Consider the following 20,026-nt stretch of genomic DNA (forward strand, 5'->3'; position numbering starts at 1 on the left):
CACAACATATTAAAAATCCCAAACCAATTTGGGAAAATAGAGTACATTTGAATAAATAAAACTGATCCAAAACAACAAAAATCCAGTAGGGGAAACTGGAGTTATAAATTGTTAAAGTTTAAATATTGAAATGTTGAAAGGGGGAGCACAGGCACTTTACCTTTGGTTAACAGGTGTACAGTACACAGGCGTTTTGCATCCAGCAAATACATTCACACCAAAACGCTGTTGGTACAGCCCACAAAAGATGTTAATTTCTACCAGACTCATACTAGAAGCTTCTCAACAGGGTTCCTACTCTGTATCATACTTTAAGATGGCTAATCCTTATATCCCAGTGCAATTTCCATGACCATGGAGCAGTGCTTACAATTTGCCAAATCTGTAAACTGTCACTCTGCTGCGATGCACCCTCATAAGATTAGATGGGCAGGTTGGTCTTTTGTCTCCCAATGGTTCTCAAGGTAAAAAGTGTGTGGAAAGTTTCTAAGTCTAAGGGTTTTCCCAAGCTGTTAGTAGTGGGACACTCTGACACCAGTCAAGGACCTCAGGGCTCTCACAGGAATGTGGGCTACTTGCAGCTTTTTTGTCTTTGCAACGTAATAGGAGGTGAGCCAACTGACCCTAGTACACTCTGTTGTCCTCTCTCTGTCATAGCTACCAAGGTTTCAGCTCAGGTTTAAATTGCTAAACAATTTATTGAATCTAACAAGAATAATGGCATTATTCCTTGTGTTGGACTACCATTCACCTCAAATAATAATCTACTTTCTCGCACTGGGCAAATATTACTATAGAAAGAAAGATCAGTCATGTTAGAACTGACAGCCTATAGAGTACAGTACTCCAAACATTTTGCCTACTCACCTCCTGTTGCTGAAATTCGTTTTGTTGGCTTTAGGACTCTGTGCACTTTGCAAATGCTAATAGTGCCAAAGTGCTTGTGTGCACTCCTTAAAGCATTGTAAAAAGTGGCCTACACCTGATTAGTACATTTAAATTGTTTATATCTCCCTTGTAACGTGGTGCAACATGTACCCAGGGCCTGTAATTTAAATGCTACTAGTGGGACTGCAATACTTACCCTGCCACCCACTTAAGTAGTCTTTTAGAACATGTCTCAGCCTTCCCATTGCAGCCTGTGTGCAGTTTTAAACTGTCAATTCGGCCCAGCAAAATAAACTTTTTGTCAGGTTAAAGCTTCCCTTTTTAATACATATGCCACTCCCAACGTAGGCACTAGATAGCCTATAGTGCAGGGTGTAGTGTATTTAAAAAGGTGCACATGCACTTTTACATTTTAAATGTCCTGGTAGTGAAAAACTCTTAGATTCATTTTTCACTGCTGCCAGGCCTACCCCTCTCATAGGATAACGTCTGGTTAACTTATTACATTTAATACGTGATAACTTTTGATTGGGAGCAGGTGGGAATGTCATTTTTATACTTAAATCAATTCCAACGTAGGCCTCTATTTAATGATAAAGTCAGATTTTAAGAAATAATTATGAATATGCCACTATCAGGAACTTGGCCTTTTCTTCTCCTAACGATTTGGTGCCTGCAGCCTGTGCCCTGGGTCACATGGCTGGGTATAGTTGGCCATTGCCCTTTATGTTTTCCTTCCAGACTAAGAAAAAGGACTTGGTGTTGGTAGCATCAGTCATCCTGCCTGGATGGAAGGGGCGGAGAGGTTCTTTGCCCCACTTAAATTTCATAGGAACTGCCTCAGCACACTCACAGAGAACGTGACACCAGTCCATTGTCTCCTTAAACCCCTTGAAACCTAGTAGGGGAGGAAGGAAATTCCAGAACCAAATATGGCGGGAGTCTAGAAGTTTCTCCCATTTCAAAGACTGGCACCAGTTATAAATATCAGTACCTCAGAAAAACTCTTCAGCACACTCCTGGACTTGTGGATGGTTCCAGAAGGACTACTATGTACTTTAGAGGTTTACACTGCTACTTGAGGCCTGTCTTGTTTCTCAAAGGACTGCCATACTGCTACCAGAGGACTGCCCTGCTGCTTGAAGCCTGCCTTGTTCTTCAGAGGACTGCCCTGCTGCATGAAGGAGAGAGGCGCATCTCCTTAAACCCAGTACTACCAGAGTGACTGCAAAAGTCAGTTGACTGACAACCTGTTCGGAGCAGCAAGAACACAACAAGCTCAAGTGGCCTTCTTGCAGCTGCCCAGCTAACCTGCTACACTGGATCTGCAAGTGCAACTGCCTAAGCCATGCTGGACGTTGCTGCAGCAAGGTACTGATTCCCAAAACATACCTCCCCAAGTTCTGGACCCTTGGCTGGCATCAGAGAGAAATTATTCTGGCCTATATGAAAGTTCAATCAAATCCAGCTCGAAAAAGCTAGAAGATCTGCAACACTTCGCAATGCAGCTTCAAGCTTCAATGGAATTGATGCAGAGTGACGAGAAGCACTGAAAAGCCTCACCTCACAGTGGAAAGCTTCATCAGAACTGATGTCGAGCAATGCAAAGCCACGGTGAGCCTCACTGCACAGCCTCATTGGAACCAAAGTCACATGATGCAAACCCTTGCAAATACACAAAGACCTCACACCAAGGACGTACTGTGTGACTCTTAGCAGGCCAAACTTCATCCTGTTCCTGGCCTGTGTGCCTTTGAGTTTAGTCTGAACTTGTGATTTTATCCTGGTTCAGCAGGACCAGATACCCTCAATTGGAACTTTTCACCTTTTGGTGCTAATTTTATATGAACGTTTAAAGTTCCATATGTCCATTTCTACTGTTTTGATTTTTTTAAATGTTTTGGTCTCTAATTATTTATTAAAATGTAATCGATTTTTCTGAATTGGTTTTGGATTTTTCTTGTGTTGTGTCTTCACTTTATTATTTTTTGTGTGCTGAATAAATACTTTATACCTTGCCTATAAGTTAAGCCTGACTGCTTTTCTGCCTAACTACCAGATGGTAGGTTTCCTTTGGGGGGGGGTTCGGTTCTCTAAATGTTGCTGTGAGTCCTGCTATGCCTGTTGATGGGCTACTAGTGAATCGCTTGGAGGAAACTATCTGGATGGAAGTGGAGTTCAGGTCCCACCTGGAGATGTTAGGGTTGCCTGAGTAGGGGTGCCTGACCACAAGGTCCATGGCAGCCCAAAAGGGTAGTCAAGGAGACCTGGAGTATGGAAAAATGGTCCAGGTAGGGGACACGGAGAAGGATGGCAAAGGTCATGGGAAACCAGCTTCTGAAGCTCCCACGCTCTGGGAGGGCATGCCTGAGCTATGGATGCCAGGTTGAGGGTGGCCCACCAGGAAAAAGTTCTGCAGAGTGCAGAAGAAAAGGAGTGGCCAACTCTTGAGGGCTTGAGGTGGCAAAATGAGCCCGGGCATCTGGTGAATTCCTCAGAAATCACCTTATCTATTTGGAGAATGACCCCCTATGTTGTGAGCTTAGGATTCCTGAACCCGGGGCATCTCATGTGATTGTGTTCCCCCAGTGCTGCAGGCCTTTCCTACTGGGCCTGGCTCATTATATGCCCCTGGGAGGACATCCAGAGCAGGACACAAACTTTGCAAGGCTTGTCAAACAATGTTCCCTCTAATTATTTTTCTCGGTGTGCACAAACTGGAACTTTATGTGCTCACTTTTCCCAGTCATAATCTTGCGAAACCAAGTTATGAAGTCAGGTATTAAGTGAAGTAGAGTGAGGCAGAGTGAGGCAGAGTGAGGCAGCCACCACCTTCTATGAAGATTTGGGGATTTTCCTCAACTTTTCATATCAACTAGTGCAAATCAATCTGTTCTAAAGTTTATTAAAGATTTTTTCCTACGTCATTAAAACTTTTTATCGCTGAAATGTCCTTTCTAATAGCATGTTTAAGTGACTGATATCCCCTGTGGTTTGTGTAGGATGAAACGGTTAGAGCAGACTGTAAATGAGCTATTTGGATGAGGTGTGGCTTCTGTCACTAAGTATAAATACATTTGATCTAGAATCACACTGCTGACTTCCTTCTCTTCCTTGTAATAGACCTCCTGGTTCTGGTGCTCCTGGTCTTTTTGTTCTTCTTGGTACTTGGTCTTTATGGTCCTGGTCTTACTGACTGTGCTCCTCCTAGTTCTCATCCCCCTAACTTCTTGATAATTGTACCCCTGGTTCTCCTCGTCCTGTTCAGGTTCCTGTTCCTTATCATGTCCTTGGGCCTCGGAGTCCTCTTACGGTCTTCCTTCTCCTGGTTCAGCTCCTTCTTTCTTTCGTGACCCTTCTATTCTGAGTCCTTCTGGAATCTCTGATTCTGGACCTGCTGATTCTTGTAATCACAGCCTTGCTCCTCATTGTCTTGGTACTCTTAGTGCTGAACCGTCTGGTGCTCATGTTGTTTGATTTCTTCCACTTTCTGGTCATTCTCTTTTTGATCCTTCTCTTGGTCCTCCTGGACTTAATAATGCTGATATGGTTTCTGGTTTTCCCAGTGGTAAGGTTCTTGACCTTTCTCTCCTACTTACAATATGGAGAGCAAGTAACCCCTCATGTCAGAGTTACACCTTCTGCCAGTCCTCGCTTCTTATCCAGAAGAAATGTCCATGCTGGAATTGTTAAACCCATGCTTGGGATTATAAAAGCATTGTTCAAAGCAAGGAAGCAAAATTTCACAATACAAAATAAAAAATGACATTCTATTAAAGCCTTGGAATGGCTGATGGTGTCACATGTGACATGGGAAAATACACCTGGCAGCAAAATCTTTTGAAAGACAAATGCTGAAATTGTAGCCCCACAGCTTCCTTCTACAATGCAGCAAATGCATCCCAAACAAAGTGGAAATGATACTTCACAGCTCTGACATATCTAAGTTCGAAGAGTGACTAACTTATCCTGCCAAAGATTTTTTCTGGGGTTTGTTGTTCAATGTATTACATTTGAAAATCAAGAATACAGGTCCTGAATGAGAGTGCTGTATACTTTCGCAGGAAAGAAAATAGAACAATACTGAAAGGTATTATCAAAATAACATTGCTCTACAAAACACTATATCAATCAAGTTTTAAAAAAGAAAGTTATGCACTTATTTGAGGGTAGTCCTTAAATTAACATTTTCCATGGGAGGTATTTTACAAGTATCCACTCTCTTGAATTACTACCCTCAAGCAGCATGTACATTTTCTGTATACCAGAGTAAACAAAAAATAGGTATATACTCCCCAAAAGTGCTGCAGTCTCAGGCAAGATCAATAGATTTTTTAAAGGACTTTGCTAAGGGAGGGAAATTCAGCAAAAGGCACATTGATTGCTGACACATCTGTGGAACAGGTTGAGACAAGTTTGACACAGCTGTAAGCCTGATGGGGTGGAGTGAGGTTCTTCACAGAAAGTTGGTGTCAATTGCGATGGATACAAGGATTCCACATCCTACAATGCATCTTCTATATCAAGATAAAAGAAGCGAGAAATATTTCTCCACAGTGTAATCCAAGCAGATTCATTACAGTACGGTCACTACTCAGCCACTTAAATAGTAAAATTATCAATCACAATCTAACCCCCCCCCCCCCAAAAAAAAGGACTTTGGAGCACGTTATGTGAGAACCAATTACATTACACAATGTTAGAAGTCATTTTTTGAGGCACAAGAAATGAAGTGATTTGCCCAGAGTCACTGGATGTTGAGCTGACACCAGAACTTGAGCCTGACTACCCAGTTTCAAAGTTTGAAGATCTTGCTAAAATGCCACATTCTCTCCCTGATCAAAAGGCTGAAGGTGACACGCCTGGAATGAGCCAATTAAATAATTAACAATGGAAAGACTTGATAGCCAGTAGCCTCACAGAGAGAGCAGAGTTACAGCAATGCCAGATGATCTACTTGACTAGAGGAGCAAAATGAATGATCTGATGCAGGGGCTACATGTATGCATCAGCATAGCAGCGAACGTAGGTATTTAACCATACGGCAACGTCCAGACACAGCAAGACATCATGTATTTCACACTGTCGGCAGAGTCTGGACAGCGTTTTTTGGGTTTGTTAGTTAGTGTGTTTGCAGGGCTCATTAGTCTCTGTGCGCAGCAGATTAAAGCACACTGTGCACGCACTTTTGCATGCACTTTACAGGGAACTTGGCTTGTCATCCAATTTTATAGGCCCTGGATAAAGACAGCCTCAGATGCATTCTGTAGGTCATGCCCCACTTGCCAGGCCCATGGAAATCAGGAGAAAAGCTAAAGGATACCCTGGTTCCCTCACCTGACAAGGGTGGGCATCATCAGCTTTATTCTAGTTTTGGTAGTTTTGGCATGCTAGGGTGCTTAATTAGGATTTTTACCTGAGTGGGGTACCCCAAAGAAGTAGTGTCTGACAGGGGCACAAATATCATGTCTACCTTGATGTCAATGTGGAAAGAGTGTGGGGTGACCTGTAAGTTTACCACATCCTCTCACTCTTAGACCGTTGAGCTTATTGAGCGGTTCAACAAGAACCATGAAGGTATGATTATGGTCCTACCTGAGCCCAAGAGGCAGAAGTGGGACATCCTCTTACCATACCTGCTTTTTGCCTACAGTGTGGTGCCACAGAAGGGAGTTGGGTTTAGCCCTTTCAAACTCCTCTATGGCCACACAGTTGGGGACCTCACTGTTTGGTGAAGAAGGGATGGGAGAAAGCTCCTACGAAACCTCCAAGGATGTAGTTAGCTTTATGCTGGCTCTTAGAATCTAGATGCAGCTCTTCTGGAAGAAGGCCTCTGAAAATCTGGATGGCAGTAAGGAGGTATTGAAGCTATGGCATGACCAGAAATGATGAGTTTCAGTATGGGAAGAAAGTGTGGGTTATAGAGCCAGTGGATCCGAGGGCCCTACAAGACCACTAGTCAGGGCCATATATGGTGAAGGAGAGAAAGGGAAGGGGTACCTACTTGGTGAACCTCAATACCCCCAGGATCCCATTAAGGGTACTCCATTATCAATCACCTCAAACCGCATTATAAGAGGCCTGAAGCTATCATGTTCCTGCTGACTGATGATGGGGTGTAAGAGGAGAGTGAACCTCTGCCCAACTTCCTTTCTTGCAGGGAGCAGGATGGGTCAGTGGATGATATAAAACTCTCTATTACCCTGACTCCCAGAACAGTAGATCGACTTTTATCAAATACTTGAACACTTTGCCATATCTGTTCTCCCTCACACTTGGGTTTACACATGGTGTACCCATGACGTTTTATCACTAAAACAGTCCCCTGATGTCACAGAATGGATAAAGCAGCTAACTGATCTCAATTGCCTTCCACACATTATAGATTCAATATGATCTCTAGGAATAACCCTGGACAAGAACTTGAACATGCAGGAGCACATCAGTATGGCCACTAAAGGAGCCAACTTCCAAATTAACATTCCAAGGAAAAAATAAACCTTCCTCCCACGTGAAGACTTCAAATCAGTTGTTCAAGCCCTAGTGATTTTCAGGTTAGACTATGAAAGTGCAACCCTCTGTGGCCTACCCAGATCAATGTGGCTCCTCTAAGGTCTTATCTTAACTCTGCAGCAAGGCTCATCATGGATCTAATAGATCCAACCACATCACTCCCAGCAGCAGCTGGTGCAGGTAAGTGCGGTAGATCGGGACAGGGTGGGGCGGGAGCAGGGGAAGTCGCCAGATGACGGAATAGGGAAAATTAAATAAATAAATAAATCTTATTCCATCGTCTGTTGACATCTACCCCGCCTGACCCACCTTGCTTACCTGCACCAGCCGCTGCTGATCACTCCTGATATTCAGGATCTCAATTAAGTTCCATATGATCCACTAAATAGGCAACGCAGCACACCACAACGGTACAACAATACCACAATTTATCCACTTGGTTAGATCATATCCATGAGTTGTATAGTTCACATAAGATTGTAAATCATTATCCGATTTTCATTGGAATGTTGTATTTAGTGTTTATTTCTAAGTATGTATCCAATTTCAAGCAGCAGCCGACGCGTGTTTCGCCCGCAGGGCTTTTTCAAGGCTGCAAACATTATAGAGAAGAAAAGAAACAATCTGCTTGACTCAATAGGTAAACATACCTTGGAGTATGACAATCTCACTTAGCTATATAAAAGTAGAGAAGAAAAATGAGATTGTGCTGGAACACCTGTGACAAATATAAGAGTAAAGGACTCCAATCAAGGTATTGACCACCACCTGAAAGAATCCGTCCAAAGAAATTTACTAATGCCTCACAAAGTATTCTTAGCATTAGTTTCACTATTAAGGTGTCCTATGGTCTCTTCTCTCATCCTCTTTCTTCTGTTATTCATTCTTTCTTCTCTCTCTCCATATGACCAATATTAATACAGAAGGTGGCTGCCCTTAATTGCGTTCAGCCATGGTTTAGGTCATAACCAGTGAGGGACACTTCTGCTAGAAACTTGAGACTATGTTTCCATTATAGTTGGTGTACTATACAACGAGTCGATTAACTAGTAACACCAATCACAATGAATCAAGCGATATGCGATCGTGTACTTAGGTTTAGACATAATATTCCAAATTGATTCTTTTTTCATACTATGACAAGAATCTATTACATTTCTCTGAATGAAGTGGTAACGATGAAATACATAAGATGTTAACTTTAATGCAGAAGCGATAAACACTCCCTCCTATGTCGGCGAACACTTTTTTGTGGAGCGAGATTATTTTCAACTCTATAATATCAGTTTATCTGTTTTAAGAAATATTTACATCATGGGACCCTTGTTGCAAAACGGGCCTAAACAAAGAATAGACTAAAAAACATTTAAGTTGGGTGTTCATACGAAAGCATTGCATAGGTGCACTACTACAAGATGGCCGCCAAATTTCTAAAGAAAGTCATGATCACGGTCCATCTAGTCCGTTTTTCATTTTCACTACCCCACCTGTGTGCCGCTTCGTATACAATGGCGGGAGCAAACAAGCGTCAAGACGCCAAACAACAGGACGAGGTGTTCGCTCATATGGATACGAGGTGAGCGTCTAGACACTGAAATAGTGGCCGCTAATGGAGGCATGGAACTATATTCAAATCCTTGGTATTTTATATAGCGAGTTCGTCCCTTAGTTACCACTCGAAAACAGTCATATGCATGTTTTCGGTTTTTTCATAGATACAAATTTGGCTTATTGTTGGTGTTGCTTATAATCATTGGCCAGGACTAGAGACCTATTAGTATTGTTTGGTGATGCTTTATCTGTTAATGTCACCGGTCAATTTTCATTTTGGGGTCGCTCATATAGTTTTTCTTACGTCAGGGAGTCATGTATAACCTCGACATACATATTTTCTAACTAGGATCACGAATGGTCCTTCAAATACCGATTTCAGACTTAATGCTAATTACAATTAATTCTAAGACGATTGACGAAAAAATATAAAGAATATGTATATATATATACATACACGTTCTGTTTTACATACTGGGAAACTATAAAAAGACGTTTTTGTACTCTATCTGAACAGAGAGGACGTACATTGGTCCCAATGCAAATCATTTCTATGGACTAGGACAAATAGGACCTGATTAACGTGTGTCATTGGCGAACTGGTTTATAAACATCTGATGGAAATACTTATATTAGGTAAGATCTTGAATTTATAATACATAAATGCGATAACAAAAAACCTAGTCACCTATAAACTATCTTGCTAGTTGAGGTGCTATCAATAAATATGTATAATGTCTGTACCTAAAGCATGTATATATCGATTTATTTGCAGAATTGGTGAAACAAGTTCTGATACTATCTGGAGGCACCTACAGTGCAGTGTAAAACTATAACCATTCGAGGTGAGACATAGGCCCCCCCATTAATTAGACCATCTATCACAGTGTAAGGTTGTAGTTATTGGTCTTATCAATCACTATCTAATACTATCTAAATACTACTTGTTTAAGATGACTATTCGATCCTGCTTCACGCCACAACCTCGTGTTGTGTTCTGTTACCCTTTATCCTTTATTTTGCTCTTTTACTTTATTTGGCACAACGGATTCTTTCAGGTGGTGGTCAATACCTTGATTGGAGTCCTTTACTCTTATATTTGTCACGGGTGTTCCAGCACAATCTCATTTTTCTTCTCTACTTTTATATAGCTAAGTGAGCTTGTCATACTCCAAGGTATGTTTATCTATTGAGTCAAGCAGATTGTTTCTTTTCTTCTCCATAATGTTTGCAGCCTTGATAAAGCCCTGCGGGCGAAACGCGCGTCGGCTGCTGCTTGAAATTGGATACATACTTGGAAATAAACACTCAATACAACATTCCAATGAAGATCGGATAATGATTTACAATCTTAGGTGAACTATACAACTCATGGATATGATCTAACCAAGTGGATAAATGGTGGTATTATTGTACCGTTGTGGTGTGCTGCGTTGCCTATTTAGTGGATTCAAATCTTGGGACTATCCATAGTCGCAGAGATATGTTCAATACTTTAAGTGGATGAGTATTCGGCTTTGTTTCTAGCACCCAATATTATTGTTAGAATTTATACTGTTTGAAACACTTTATGTATGTACAAACAATGATGTGCAGATCACTTCAGTATATCCACTGATTTTCTATTAAGTTCCATATGATCAAGGATTGATTTACAAATTGCCTGCATGGCATATCAAAGCCCTACACTTCAACATCCTGAGGTCCCTTGCTCAAAAGCTGGAGTTATCTGGTGGCTGTAGATCTTCTAGAAGCTCAAGCATCTTACTGCTGAAACCACAGGAATTCTATGAAAAGAAAACTTGTGATTGAGCCTTCTTGGGTATTGCCCCAAGAATATGGAGCTCCCTTCCCCCGGAAATCTGACTGATCCCCTCAACTGCATCATTTTAAAAGCAAGTCGAACTGCTACTAATGAACACATTTTTGCTTTAAGGTTTGTAATCTTTTTTAGCTGGCCACACTAGGCCACATTTGCTATACCCTTATAAAGTATTAGACTTTCTATGATCATGTATATTTAAATTCAGAGTGTGGAATGGTCTCTGTTTTGGCTTTTGCCTCCTGTTGGGAACCAGCCATCCTATTTCGGGCTACATCATGTCCGTGCTATATAAAACTTTATAAATAAAATAAATAAATAAATGATATTGCTACAGGAGAGAATATGTCTTTGAAAAACAAAACGTACTGGCTGTCTGACAAGATAATGGCTAGCCTCATGGAGGTAGTGTCCAAGATGCTTGAATTGGGGTTGATTGAGCACTCCCATTGGCCCTGGTCAAGCCCAGTAGTGCTGATACCTAAAGCTGCCCCACTAGGCACCGCCTCAGTGACTCATGTTCTGTGTGGAATATAGGGGACTCAATTCAGTGACTAAAACTGATGCTCATACCATCTCCTGAGCTGATTAGATCATTGGCAGACTAGGATACGATAAGTTCCTGAATACATTTGATTTGACATCAGGGTATTGGCAGATTGCCCTGACTGAGGGAGCTAGAGAGATGTCTGCATTCTTTACCCTAGCGACAACTTCCAATTTTGGGTGATGCCATTTGAGTTGAAGAATACCCCAGCCACCTTCAAGAGGTTGGTCAACAGGTTCCTGGTTGGGTTAGAGGCTTTCAGTGTGGCCTACCTAGATGACCTAGCATTATTCAATTCCAGGTGGGGGATCACCTGTTCCACCTCCAGGAGGCACTTCAGGCTCTGCACTAGGAAGGCCTGACTATCAAGGCCAGCAAGAGCCTGCTAGGGCAGATATCTGCGGTGTATCTATAACATCTGGGGACATATTACACAAAGTGCCCCGAGGGCAAATCTGGCATGTGTGCCTGCTTGGTGTATCCCCTGGACACTTTGGTATTACAGAAGGGGCTGTATACACTTGTGCTACCCCTTCGGTAATATTCATAGCGCTGACACACATGTAGCACCAGCAATATCTCACGAGGGTGTTAAATCACTTGCATGAGGGCATTGCCCCATGCAAATGAGGAAATCACTTTGCCTCTGCACTCGCACCATATTATGGACGCGGTCGCAAAAGCAAACATGCCTTTAGGAGGTGCATTGAAGTCAGCCACTAAAAGTGGCACACCTTAAGTGAGCCTCGTAAAGGCAGCCCTCTAGTGGCACAATGGGGGACCCATGGACTCGCCTGAAAACACTTTGCAGGGGGTGCAGTAACTCATTGCACTCACCTGCAAGGGGATCTCTCTCCCCTCTTTAAAGTGCAGGCGGGTTGCCTCCTGCACATTGAAACAAGGAGCAGCTTTGAAGCAGCCGCTCCATATTTCACTTGTACGCACTGGCACCAGGGCAGCACAAGTTAGTGGTAACTGTCTTGAAGGCAGCGCATTCAACATCATACGGCACACTTTCCCTGTTTGTGCCCGGTGCACTTATTTTAATCCGCACTGTGGCACAAACAGGAAAAGTGCACCCTATCGGTAATAGGGCCTCTGGTGGGAGGGGACAAGTTGCAGCTCTTCCATGCCAAGATTGAGATTATCCTGGCTTGGGAATCCCCAAAAACCCAAACTAAAGTAAGGATCTTCTTGGCCTCACTGGATAGTATAGGATGTTTAGTATAAGCTATGGCACCATTGTTGCCTCCTTAACTGAGATGACTTCTAAGGAGCATCCCAAGAAGGGCATCCGGACAGAAGCCTTCCAGAAATCCTTTCACACTCTCAAGGACACCATGTGTAAATAACCTGTACTCATGTCCCCTGACTATTCCAAGGATTTATTGCGCAGAATGATGCTTCAAAGCTTGGCATAGGGGCTGTACTATCACATTTAAAGAGGAGGGCCTAGACCATCCTATAGCTTTCATAAGTAGGAGACAATTCCACAGGGAACAGAGGTGGAGTGCTATTGAAAAATAATCTTTTGATGCGGTCTAGACACCTAAGAAGCTGAGACTATACCTGTTTGGTGATCACTTCCAAGTTCAGAAAGACCACAGGCCCCTGAAATGGCTCATGCAGATGAGAGGTGAAAATCCCAAACTGTTGAGGCAGTAATCTACCTATAGGGAATGGGCTTTATGGTGGAACACTGCCCTGGGTCAGACAACTCAAATACTGGTGGCCTAGCCCAGTTCTTCTGCCTCAGTGATCGGAGCTCCCATGAGGGTGTGTAGATTGCCCCACTTTCAGCTGGGGGGAAACGCAAGTTAGACCTAACAGCCTTTAGGGAGGTATTTCCCTACATTTTTGCCTGATTACTTCTTCTTACTGAAATGTGTTTTTGTTGGCTTTAGGACTTGGCTTTACCACTGCTAACCAGTGCTTATTTCCTTATGCTCTCTTCCTAAAACATAGTAAAGCCAGCCTAAACCTGATCTCGAATGGCACAGTTAATTTACTTATACGTCCCTAGTAAAGTTGTATAATATGTAACCAGGACCCTTAAATTAAATACTACTAGTGGACCTGCAGTACTTATTGTGCCACCCACCTAGCCAGCCTTTTAAAACATGTGTCAGGCCTGGCATTGCAGCCTGTGTGAATTTTTATACTGCCAATTTGACCTGGCAAAATTAACCTTTTGCAATGTTTAAGCCTTCCTTTTTTATACATATAAGTCAGTCATAAAGTAGGTCATAGACAGCCCATAAGGCAGGCTACAGTGTATTTGAAGAGTTGGGCATGTACTTTTAAGTTTTACATGCCCAGGTAGTGAAAAACTCTTACATTTGTTTTTCACTGCTGAAAGGCCTACCCCTCCCATAAGATAAAATTAGGTTATCTTATTATATTTAAAACGTGATAACTTTTGACTGGGAGCAGGTAGGAATGTCATGTTTAAACTCAGATGAATTATTATTTAAACCCCTCTTTAATGGTAAAGTCAGATTTTAAGTACAAGTCTGAAAATGCCACTTTTAGAACGTTGGTATTTTCTTCTCCTAACCATTTGATGCCTGCAGCCTTTCTAATGGGTCACATGACTGTGTGTAGTGACTTTGTGTTGGCAGGATGGGAGGGGCAGAGATGTTTCCTTCCCCACTTACATTTCACAGGGGTTGCCCCAGCATGCTCAAGAAGAACTTGACAACAGTTCATTGCCACCGTAGACCCCTTGGAGCCTGTACAGGGGAGGAAAGGAATTCCAGAACCAGATGTGGGGCGACATCTAGACATTTCTCCCAATTCAAAGGCTGGCACCAAGTATACATATTGGACTGTCAGACCAACTCTTTAGTACACTTCTGGAGCTGTGGAATACTCCCAAAAGGCTGCATTGTACTTCAGGAGCCTGCCCTGCTGCTTGAGACCTGCCTTGTTTCTCAGAGGACTGCCCTACTGCTTGAGGCCTTCCTTGTTCTTAAAAGTACTGCCCCTGTTGCTTGGAGAATAAAGGAACATTTCCTTGAATCCAAGACCAGAATAACTCCAAGGGTCAGTTGCCTGAGCTACAGGAACACAACAGGTTTTAAAGGACTCCCTGCAGCTGCTCAGTTGACTGGTTGCACTGAACCTGACTGGACCTACAACTGGAATTGCCTGAGCATTGCTGGGCTCTCCTGGAGTGAGTTCCTGATCCCTAAGAGTCGCCTCTCCAGGTCCTTGACCCTTAGCTAGCATCAGAGAGAACTCCTCCTGCCCTAACTGAAGGTTCCCTTAAATCCAGCACAAAGGGACACGAAGCCCTGCAAAGCCTCTTGCATGGCTGAAGTCTTCATCAGAACCAATACTGAGAGACACAAAGCCTCATCTCACAGCCTCATCCGAACCAACGCTGGATGATGTAAAGCCTTGCAAAGCAACACCATGGAGACCTCACACCAGGGAGATGAGGTACAGCTCTCAGCAGGTCAAGCCTGGTCCTGTGCCTGGCCTGCACATGCTCCTTCATAGTCAGCATGAACACTTGACTTTGTCCCAGTACAGCCTGACCAAATGCCCTCAGATGGCACTTTGCGTTTTGTGGCTTTACTTTTATCTAAACATTTAAAATTCAATAAATTTAGTTCTACATATTGGCTTCTTGTCAGTTTGGTCACAAATTGTTTATTGAAACATATAGTATGGTTTGGGAATTTTCATGTATTGTGTTGTCACCTTATTACTCCTTGCTGCTGCATAAATGCTTTAGACATTACCTCTAAGTTAAGCCTGACAGTGTATGCGCCAAGCTACCAGAGGGTAAACAGTCCTAATTACACTTGAAAGGGCTTTGCCTCTTGCACATGGAAAGTAATTTGACACCAGGCCTGCTCTGTCTTTTGCCACCTTAGACTGTTTGGAGCCTTAAGAGGGAAAGGGGAAGATCTTTACAGTTCCAGATGTGAAGGTATGGCATGGAGTCCCCCGACAGAAATGTTGAACCTTCCGAACAACTCTTCAGAACACTCCTAGATTTGTGGACATTACAGAAGAAGGACTGCCTTGCTGCCAGAAGACTACCCTGCTGCTAAAGACTGTCTTGCTGTCTTAGAAGTAAGACTGGACTTGCTTATCTTCAAGTCAGGACAACCGGTGTGACACAAAGGGTCAGTTGGCTGATCTCCTCTGTGAGCTACATGTACATAGCAAGCTTAAATGGCCTCTGTGCAACTGCCCAGCTGCCCTACTGCACTAGATCTGCCTGGATCTGCGACTAGACCTGCTAGGACTTGCTGGCCCCTCCTGAAGTGAGTTTTTGATATACCATGAATGCATAAATTATTATACTTAGAAGGATTTTCAATGCCCCCAACATGATCTACCCGGAGTAATCCAGTTGTTTGCAATTTAGTAATCAACCCAGTGTGTAGATGTACGTGTTTTGTGAGAAACTCATGCACAGTTTCAATACGTTTAGGCCTGTTATAAATTCTTTAATTTTGTTTAATTAAAACATGCTGCCTTAATTTTGTTTCTGATACTTCATAGATTTATCAAACGTTACCCCAGCTCTCATATTGGTAAGAATATATTTCAACCCACTCTGCCTCTTCTCAGCTTCATTTGAAGTGGGCTATCTTGGGTAGCAATCTTGATCAACTCGTGTAACATTATAGAGCTTTTATCTGTTTCCAAGACCTTTTCCTGTGCTATCTGTGGCTATAACTATTCATCCTGAATTATACTGTTCACAGGTTCCTGAGCGGCAACATGTTTTGATAGAGGAACATGGGTGTGACCAACCAATGCCTGTTCTTTAAAACTATTACATACTTTAATGCACACACAACTAAACACTTTAGTCAAAATAACAGATATTAACAGGATTTCAGGTGGATTTACAAATTGGAACCTCTCCAAATTCGGGCCTTGCAAATTAACCAAGGTGCAAATCAAGAACCATAGCACAATATCACAGGGGGCAACTAACCCTATAAATATAGGGCCCGATTCACAGAACTAACTTAAGACAAAATCCTAAACTTACTACCATTTTGGTATTCACAGAAGGCACTTACTCATTTTGGTATTCACAGAAGGCACTTACTCATTTCGGTATTCACAGAAGTTAGGAGTCCTAACTTTAGGACTCCATAATGCCTTCTGTGAATACCGAAAGTCTTAAAATTAGGATTTTTCTCAGTTTAGTAGTAGTATAGTTAGGACTCCTAACTTTAGGACTCCTAAATGCCTTCTGTGAATACTGAAAGTCTTAAAATTAGGATTTTTCTCAATTTAGTAGTCCTAAATTTAGACTTAGGACTACTAAATTGAGAAAAATCCTAATTTTAAGACTTTCGGTATTCACAGAAGGCATTTAGGAGTCTTAAAGTTAGGAGTCCTAACTATAATACTACTAAACTGAGAAAAATCCTAATTTTAAGACTTTCGGTATTCACAGAAGGCATTTAGGAGTCCTAAAGTTAGGACTCCTAACTTCTGTGAATACCGAAATGAGTAAATGCCTTCTGTGAATACCAAAATGAGTAAGTGCCTTCTGTGAATACCAAAATGGTAGTAAGTTTAGGATTTTGTCTTAAGTTAGTTCTGTGAATCGGGCCCATAATCTTCTTCCATTAACTGCGAAGTGCCACGTGACTATTTGCATTCCAGCAGGATGTAATCATAAAATACACCAATAGTCTATACATGCATATGAGAAAATATGAGGCTTTTCACAATGTATATAGTTGAACTTACAGTCATTGTCAAGTCAATCACAATTTAAAATGAGAGGCCTACTGCCTTCGTTACCTCATTCAATAATCCATAATACCAGCCTGTTGCCTTTACCTTTATCACAAAAATGACCATATGATCTCTTCCTAGAAAGACCCATCAAGCACTTCAGGCAGGACCAAAGTTAACATTGAAATGAAACTCAACCATCCATCTGACGGCCCCAGCCATTTACCTACCATGGCCTACCCTAGTGTAGGATCCAAGTACCAAATCCCATTCAGATTTCATCTGCCAGACAGTTGACTATGTAAAAAAGCAACCCCATTGTACTTGTCAAAGGGCTTAAAATGTAACGACTCTTCACATGGTGTTTGTGATGGACTTCACAACGTAAAAGCCTTTCCTATTGTATTTGTCAAAGGGGTCACTATGGAAAAACCCTTTCTATTGCTTTTTTAAAAGTGTTCACAATAAAGTATCTCCTATGCTGTATGGCAAGGAGTTCATAAGGGTAAAACCCTCCCTGTTGGATTTGTCAGGGAGATCCGAGTGTGCCCTTGCGGTCGAGGGTCTTGACGTCATAAATGGCACCCTAGCCTCGGACTAACACTCCCGCCAGTGTCCTCCAGAGATTAAAACGTTACACGTAAGGTGAGCGTACGGGCAGGCACCTATGTGATCTGTGTCGCGCTTTTTAGGTGATCGTTCTGAGTATATGTGGTAGTTTTGCCTACCCCTGAGGCAAACACTTGTGGATTTGTCGCATTGTGAACCCATACAAGTGTTTACCTTGCCGACTGCAGTGGCACTAACTGCTGTAATCTATACTCCACGGATGCGGCTGAGGTGCTCCGTCACTGCAGCTTGATTTATAGTACTGCGTTTAAACAATGTAGTCAAGTTCTATTCAACCAGATATTCTTGTGGCTTAACATTGGATACCATCAGCCTCAGTTTTCATTTATTACTCATTTTTATTATGCATCTGTGACCATCCGGTACCTAGAGTGTTCGGACGAAGAGGTTTTACTAGTTTGGCAGACATTGTATAGAATGAGAGACAGGATGGCCTGGAGTGGGCACCCCTTGGGACATAATGCTCCCCCCCCGCACACATTACTAGAATACAATCAGATATACCCTATAGAATTATGGTAAATATTTCTGAACAGTAGGATTTAGGCAGTTACTTGTGGACATTCTGGTTGTGACCTCTATTCTTTTTTTCCTTTTGTCTTGAACATACTCTTATAATTATAAACACCACTCTAGTTCACAATGAAGTGATGATACAATATGCATGACATGAAAGGTCACACTTTATATCTATCTTTATAGTATTGTGATATTTTGTTTGTATATGCCCATTTAGAGTTCTACGTGTGAAGCGACTGAGTCGGGCCTTCTCCCTAGTATCTGGGTATGGTATAGGTAAATGCTCACAGGGAGCAACCTACACTTTTGGTAGTGCTGGTGGGACACACTGGTGATATGAGTCGTTTACACAATATATATGTTTGACATTTGTTTATTTTCACAGTGCCACCTGGCCTGTCCAAGAAATTGTTGCTATCTGGCACAGCTGGTCAAGAATGATGGCCTAAGTATAGAAGAATTATCATATTTAGAGATACTATATATTTTTCTATACACATTTTTATATACAGCAGAGTGACTTAATACTTTGGGCCTGAAGAATGCCCAGAACATTGCATTCACATATGGCAGAAACATGTTGACCTAACACAGGGTAAACATCCATATCCCTGTTTCACTATGCTTTTAATCTCTATCCTCAAAGACATAAGAATAACGTTGTTTGTCCGTATTGAGACAGTTTTAAACCTTTTTTTCCTTTGCACTCTGCCCCAAAGGTATTAGTACTGCGCGTGCTATAGAACAACCCTGCTCCATTCCCACGGGAAAGTAGTAGCCCACACTGGGTATCTTGCAGTCACAGTGTGTGAAGGGGACTCTATGATGACGCATGTCACCCTAGGGTGAATGAGGGTTCTCGTCCAAACAATAGTAGTGCCCCACACTTTTACCGCATGTTCTCATCTTTTCATCTTAGTACACTGTAAACTGTGTGAGTTGAGTTGTGCCATAAAGCCAGGCCTAAAAACCAATGAAATTCTAAGCAAACAGAGTTTGTCAGAGGGGAAAATCATTAATACCCTTGGCTGCAATGGGAATTTATGGAAATCCATGTCAGAAAATGCATGTTTACCAGCTTTATTATAGTGTAATAAATAAACAACCCATAAAAGCCTATTGGCTTTATTATAGACTTGTCACTGAAATAATTCGAGCCTACTTCCTTTGTCCTAACTTTTCTAAAAAACAGATCTGACCCATGACATGTTACATACATTTTAACAATGAACCTATCAGGTCTACAGCCTTGATCATCAGCTTGTCACCATCACCAACTCAAGCCTACTCTTAAGTATACCCTGTAATGCAGGCACTACTTTTTAGAGGAAACAGAACTACTGCTCAATCAAATCCCAACCAAAGCGCCTCTCTTAGTGGTGCTTCTTAACGCTGTTTTTCTGTTGATTGCATGATGTCTAGGAACAGCTGCTCTATCAAAGTAACATGTATTTTATCAATTTTACAATATTTGTACCTAAGGAGTCCAGTAACAGCCCAATCGCTCATCGAACGGAGGAACGGGTTTTCCTTGACAGTTTTAGTGGGTTGTGTCATGCCATGCGGCTCAAAGACACAGTTTGTGCATCACTAAGCTTTATAAATGTCATAAAGCACTTCTAAAGGACTGAGTGCCTGTTAAGACTACCCGAAAAAAACCGGTTTAATGCTAGACACAAAATGAAGTACAAACAGAATTAACTCTAGCAGGATGTGATCCAGCCCTGGTGCTTTGCTTTGTTCACGGGGAGTTTCATTTTGCTTTCCTTTATTTAAGATCATCTACAAGGAGGTATCATGTTGTACTAACGGCTAGTATTTCTTTCTGTTCCTGT

This window comes from Triturus cristatus, chromosome 2_2 (genome assembly GCF_964204655.1).
Source record: "Triturus cristatus chromosome 2_2, aTriCri1.1, whole genome shotgun sequence".
NCBI classification, from domain to species: domain Eukaryota; kingdom Metazoa; phylum Chordata; class Amphibia; order Caudata; family Salamandridae; genus Triturus; species Triturus cristatus.